We start from the raw sequence: 7,142 nt of genomic DNA on the forward strand, positions 1-7,142 counted from the left end.
GGTGGGAACTTTACAGTGATTACACCCTGGACCATGAGACTTAATTAACCCAAACAGTCTGATAACTAATGAAATTTGTTTGCATAGCTAACTCTCCTGATTAGTTCCAGGGAGGTGTGTGGCTTTCTTTCCACTTCAGGGAGTTGCTTTATAATTTTCTTCCAAAGGTGAATAATGTCATGTTCACCTCAATGCAGATGGCTTTGAGAATCAAACTCCATGTTCAGCAGCTGAATTTTCAATCTCAAATGATTTGATGGTTGCATCTGCTACAGGAGTTTCTTTCTCCATTTCAATATGTACCTTGTACAAGTTGCTAGCTCACACTTCAGCCTATACCATAGCATCTTTAAATTATACCTTTTTCAGAGTAAACCCATTCAAATGTCGCACCTGATTCTATAATTTATCCATGTAAGTGTCTGGCAATGTGTAAGAAAATACAGAATTATCACAACCACTAGTTTAAATGCAAAACTCCCGTGAAAACCAGTGGTTCCAGAAAAATTTCTGAATGTCTAAATTTGGGTTTGTTTTTTTAGAGTTTCAGCAAACCATAGTGTTCATGAATGGTGATCTAACTTATAAGTTCTTCTGTACACAGAGTAGGTCATCATTTGACAGCACCATATTCCACAGATCAGTTAGTGTGAAATCTCTTTGATCAAGTAATTTTCAGTACCTTCTTTCTTGGTGTTTGTTCTGATCATCTGGACACATCTATAAAGACATAAGAGTATTGCATGGGAGCTGGCAAAGCTCAGAAACTTTTTTTTCCTCCTCAAAGGCATGAAAAGGAAGAACCCTGTCCTCATGAGGAGAATAGGAAGTGAGGCTTCCCAATCTCTGTGATCAGAGGTGCATGCAAGGAGGTTTCTAATTCCAAAGAAATTAGAGAGGAGTAAATGTAAGCTGCGTATGACGGAAGACTACAGGTTTTCATCAGATTCTTATTACGATTGTAATGGTCTTGCCTGATGAACTTTGAATTCAGAAGCAATTTTTTTCTTGGCAGCCAGCATGTGAGCATTATAAAGAGACAAATGAGACATCTCTTGACTTGCACTACTCTGCCTTAAAGATTGCAAGAGAATATGCCATTACAAACAGGGCAATCTAATTCACTGTTTCTTTCAGAAGGGAGAGACTGAGAGACTATGGTGCATGTTTTTATGAGAGATTTTCCCACATATCTTTTGCACACAGCTGCCCCAGTACCAGCATTTATATTTCTAATCACACCCAGGGACTTCTGAAAAAAAGAACTTATGGATGTTAAGCATCTTGCAATGCATGGAGAACTGGGCTAGAAGCCAGCCTGGTTGTTCAAGGCAGACCGATGGGGGCCAGTAGAGCTGTAATTCTTAAATCTGGCCTTTTTCCTGGGTTTGGAATTCTACTTTAGCCAAACCTGAAATTCCCTGTAAGAAACCCCCTTCTAGAGTTCAGAGGCACAATTTGTCCTTTCAGTCAGGATGCTGGCTCAGGGGTGGTGGTGTTTTTAGCATGAATTCCTCTGAAAGGAAGTCTGACAGACTTGCTCAGAAAGTAAAAGACCCTGATTCAGTGCTTTCCTCTGACAAGGACTCACCCTTCCAGGAAAAAAAGCCATAGAGAGATGAGAGGGTAAACTGGCACCTGGCTGTCTTTACCTGTATCATGAGAATGAGCCGCTATGTAACAAAGAACACAACATTAAAAAGCAAAGACAGACAGAGGGGCTAACTTGGAACGGTGTCCTGGAGTCATGATTCTTAGAAGTATACCAGTGCCCTATTAATAATTACTTCCAATAAATAATTACCTTACTGTTCAGGGTTAGGTGAACAGTAATCAGTATTTCCTTCAATGATAAGAAGCCTGATCACACTTTTTAGCTCTTGTGATCTCAGTGCATTTTGCATTTTGGGCTTTCTGAGCATATTCAGTAGCAGCAATAAAAAGAATTTTACTGACACAAACCGTACATCTACATAGAATCAAAATCATAGAATCACAGAATCATACAATGGTTTGGGTTGGAAGGGACCTTTAAGCTCCTCCAGTTCCAACCCCCTGCCACAGGCAGGGACACCTTCCATTAGACCAGGTTGCTCCAAGCCCCGTCCAACCTGGCCTTGAGCACTGCCAGGGATGGGGCTGCCACAGCTTCTCTGAGCAACCTGTGCCAGCGCCTCACCACCCTCACAGGGAAGAACTTCTGCCTAAGACCTCATCTCAATCTCTCCTCTGTCAGTCCAAAGTCATTCTCCCTTGTCCTGTCACTACAGGCCCTTGTCAAAAGCCTCTCTCCAAATTTCTTGTTGGCCTCCTTAGGCACTGGAAGCTGCTCTAAAGTCTCCTCAGAGTCTTCTATTCTCCAGGCTGAACAAGCCCAACTCTCTCAGCCTGTCTCAAGAGCATCTTTGTGTTGAGATAAGATTGTTAATGGTCACAGCCTTGAGCTGGGACCCCCCTGAATCTTTTTGGTTTGTCCTTGAAGTATGTATGAGTCTATGTTTGGTCTAGTTCTTTGTAGGCATCCATTTCTCTTGCTGTCTCACAATGAATCAGTGCTCTACCTTTTCAGGTGTCAGAGAAGGGAAATGCCAAATATTTATCAGTGAAGGTAGACTTAACCTCCTGCCTGCAGCGTGTTTTGCAGAGGAAAGTGATGTCTCCTGCAAATGACAGGTGTAAATATCTTATTTTCTTCTTTTCAGGCTACTTTCTGGGAGAGGATGAAAATGCTGTCTTCTAAAAAATTGATGCCGCTTTCTGCAGGTTTTCCCTTTTTAAGTGTAGCAATGGAGAAGTTGACAATTGAAAGTGCCAGAGGAATTCCACTGCATGGTGGCTTCACTGTCTGTCTTTCTGGGTGGAATACTCAAGACCAGAGACGTGATATGTGCCAGAAGACTTCAAGGGAATTCTTGAATTGTGTACAGCTAGACTGAGATAATAGCAAAGCCCGTAAGCATAAGCTACACGAGCGTGATTATTCCCTTCTCACAGTTTTCCATGGTTATACTACTTAGCTACGATTCACGCAAACATTGTCCTGCTATAGCAACATGACTCATTTGTTCTTTTTAAGATACTTTTATTACATCAGGGGGATCGTTTTTGGAAATTGGATAATTTTCACTGAGTCAGTTAACTGTCGTTCCATATGTGCCTGGTTATCTTCTGAGTAAGCTCGGAGAATATGAGGCTGAATGACTGTTGGTGGGGTCTGTCTGTCTAGAGGCAAGAAATACCCTGCATGGCTTCTGTGTCATGCCAGTATTACTCACACACATGCTATCTCTAAGAAAGAGCAATTTAGCTAACCAGTAGGGTTTTTTAAGATAGTAAACTGAAGAATGTGCTCTAAGGGAGAGAGAACTCCTGTTTCTCAGAGGACTTCCCCAGTTGTTTTGTCTTGCAAAAATAAATCTGAAGTTGTTACAGAATAGCCCCATAAACAAAACCGAAATCCTTCTTTGCATTATACAAACTACAATTTTATGAAAAAGCAGCTTTGTAACACAGTTAATAAATCACAAGCAGTAAGATTTTAAAGGACTTTTAATGTTGCTGTAATAAAAATATTGTGTTGTCTATTGTCATGTTTTCTATTTCAAAATTATTTTTATTTAGACTATATGGTCCAAAGTATTTTCACTGAATTTCAGGAAGCTTCTTAACTGCAGACTTTCATCTAAAGTGATAAAAAGAAATCAGGATTATACCCCCTTCTATTTATGTATAATTTTATTGGACAAGCTTATAATAGAAAGGTGTGTCTGTATAAGAGCATATTGATGTTTATGCTGCTTAATAAAAGAATTTCTTGCTTATGAAGACATTGAGTCTGCAGTATTCATTTGATATAAACTAAAAGGAAGAAAAACCCTGCTGGGTAAGTTGAAAACATCCCGCCTGCATACCGTCCATATGATTTGTGTGTAAATGGACAATGATATACCCTTGTCTGCTGAAAATATGAAAATTAAAGTGAGGCAGAGCTAGGTTTAGAAAACCATACAACTTTTCTTGAAATGGCTGTAAGGAGAACATTGTAATTACTTTTTAAATCCTGACATGTTTTTGCTGTTTTATTGACATGACTATGCTGAAAAAACAAATCTGTCTGTTTACTACAGACTTAGTGTGCTCAAGAAGAATACAGACAGTGCATGTTCTGTCTCTCAGATTTGGGTAGATCTCAGCCTAAGTACTTGTGAAATGGCTCAAGTGTATTGAAGCTAGTGAGTTACTGGATGGAAACCGAACAGCAGGGATTCCCCAGGCTTGGTGCTTGTTAACTTAGAAACACTGAATTCCTTCATTTAATTTGCTTAAAAAACACCTCCCCCATCTCTGCAAAACTGAGTTGCGCAAACTGGAAGGCTGGCAGACCACTACTGCCTTTACATGTAGTCTGATCTGCTGCCAGCCCTGGGAGCATTCCTGTGACATGAGTGGAGAGGTACACACCAGGAGTTATGCTCAGCATCACAGCAGGCAAAGGCAGCCCAATTAGCAACTTCTTGATTATTAATTCTACTCTTACAGGATCACCATAACCAACTTGTAAGAAATAACAAGCCTCAGCTCGATGGGTTGCCTTTAGTTTTACTTTCCTGCTTGTACAGGCAGCTCTTCCTGCAGACAACGGGAGCATTCTGGGCTTTTGATTCATCATAAAGTACTCATAAATTTTGTAATGAAATGATTCAGGAGGCATCAACATAGAGACTTTCAGTCTTTGCAGCACTTACTCTATTCTAGGGCACTTTTGTATTTTTATTAACCCCATACTTTGCTTGGTTTTAGGCAAAATGAGACAAACCGAACACCTGTGCAAACTCAAACAGAAATTGCAACAGGACACAGTTATATGATATGTACCTGGCATTGCACTGCAGGTATGTCAAGAGGTCCTAATTAACACATGTGCACTGTTTTGGCAACCAGCAGCTTTTGTAATACAAATTCACTTGATCACTTTCAAATCTTGTCTCCGCTGTACTCCAACTGTATATGAAACGCATTTGCAATTTGTTTTCTGCATTTATTCACTTTGTTTTAACATGTAATATATCTGTTCTCTCCAGAGAAGTTTGCATGCAAGTCATAATCTAAGATTCTGTTTTTCTAGGCACTGATTGATTACTTTTGGCTGGTGTCTGAACAAAGAGCAATTGAAAGAGCAAAGCAAGAGTTACATCACCCTGGGTTTTATTCCGAGCAGCGTACCACATGCTTTAACCCTGCTGATGCAAGCCAAAAAACAATGTACAAGCCTACAAGAGAATACAGAAACAACCTTGAAAAAAATAGAATGGGAGCTCCAGGCACAAAAACGTCTATGTATATAAAGGGGGTTTGGGTTTGTATTTCTGCAAAGCAAACTTGACTTTAAGTTTCCTGCAGCAGGAAAAGACCAGTTATGTTCTTCAGCACTTGAGGAAATAACCACTTTCTTCCTACATACTTTCTCTGTTTTACCCCCTCAATGCATCATAAACTTGTTTTGGAAAAAAAGACTAACTGGAAAATTACGGGAACAGCCAGAAATTAGCAATAATGATAGTAATGCATTACAAAATAAGGTAATGTTGGAACGAGAAAAGCAATGAAGCAACCTGCTTGTTGCTTGTTTCCTGGGTGAGAGAAACAGCTCAGGGTGTGACTGGGAAGAGGAGGTTTATGCCATGGAAATGTAGTAATTGCCACCCATGAATTGGTTGGCTAACGAGCAGTAAATTTTTGGGATGCAGTTGACTAACCGGGGACCTACTTTCATTCTCTGAATCCTGTCATGACTCTGAGAAAGGCTCTCCATCTTTATGGCCCACCTGGCTGTGCATTTGTCTTTAGTCAGTATTAAATCAACTGCATACAGGTAGAGTGCTGACTACCTTGCTGTAACTATGACTATGAGCATTCCTTTGCATTTAGAACAGGACCCAGAATTCTGGATAGATACCAAGTCATTCCAAGGGTTCTTCCTCCTTAAATTCCTGCATATATTCATTTGAAAGAAACAACTGTCAACACAATATGCTCTCAATCAATTGCTGTATTGCAGTGACAGAGAGTTTTATCATTAAATGTAGCCAGCAGTTGGAGTCAAGGATGATGACGGATTGCTAAATAAACAGTGATTGTTGCCCAGTATAAGTACCCATACAATAACCATCAACTAGATATTGCTGGAGATGGTGGATTGGTAGTTGGACAAAATGAAATTGATGGGTTTTATGTTTTACTTGGTAGTTTTAAAGTTGAGATGTGAATTATACAGTATATCTGATTCAAAAGCCAGACAGCATCATACGATCATTGGTTCCGTACCAGTCAAAAGATAACAGCAAAATCATGTGAATCAGATACAAAGGGTACTAAAATAAAGTTCTTGTCTCTTAAAAAGACAAAACTGTCAGTGCTGGGAACATCACGATCAGGAAATAAAAAGGAAAATGTTGTGAGAATGGGAAGTACACTTACCAGAGAAGTGAACTTCACTATTAGAGGCTACTATGTTAATTAAGTTTCTGTTGAATAATGCTGGATTGGCAGCTTGGAATGTGAAGTGCTTTTAAATAAAAACAATAATAAAAAAACCACACTCACTTGAAAACTATTTTAGAAATGTCATTAGCTGAGTCTTGTGTTCTTTAAGTAGAACAGTTAATTAGCTTAATTCCTGGTATTTGAAAGATGTGGCTATACATGTGGCCAGGATTTTGTCTTTTGACTCTTGAAGTGTCACAACTTGCTCACTCGAGGAAAAGATATTACACTGGATGGTCCTCTAGCCTAATTCCTTAATTCCTTTACAGCTTCCAATTTCTATATCCCCTTCAGGATTTTATTTGAAAGCCCATGTATGTCTGAATCATAGGAAATTTTACTAGTTCATGTTTTGTGTGGGTTATATATAACATGATTGCTCTGCCTTTAGTGGATGCTAATTAAGGGAAAAAACATTTAAAGCACCTTCAGAAGCTAAGATTTTCCTAGTCGGGTGTAATTTCCCATTCTCACCTTAAGAGAATGCTGGTTATGATCTGGTATGGTTTAGCAAATATTGGCTGGATCTGCACTCAGATGAAATTGTTGTAACAGTCTGCAGAGCCTGCTTTAGTTTCTCTCTTTCTCTCTTAACCCAT

Source organism: Pezoporus wallicus, unplaced genomic scaffold, assembly GCF_028554395.1.
Source record: "Pezoporus wallicus isolate ANWC-B61680 ecotype Strahan unplaced genomic scaffold, APGP_CSIRO_Pwel_v1 contig_5958, whole genome shotgun sequence".
NCBI lineage: Eukaryota > Metazoa > Chordata > Aves > Psittaciformes > Psittacidae > Pezoporus > Pezoporus wallicus.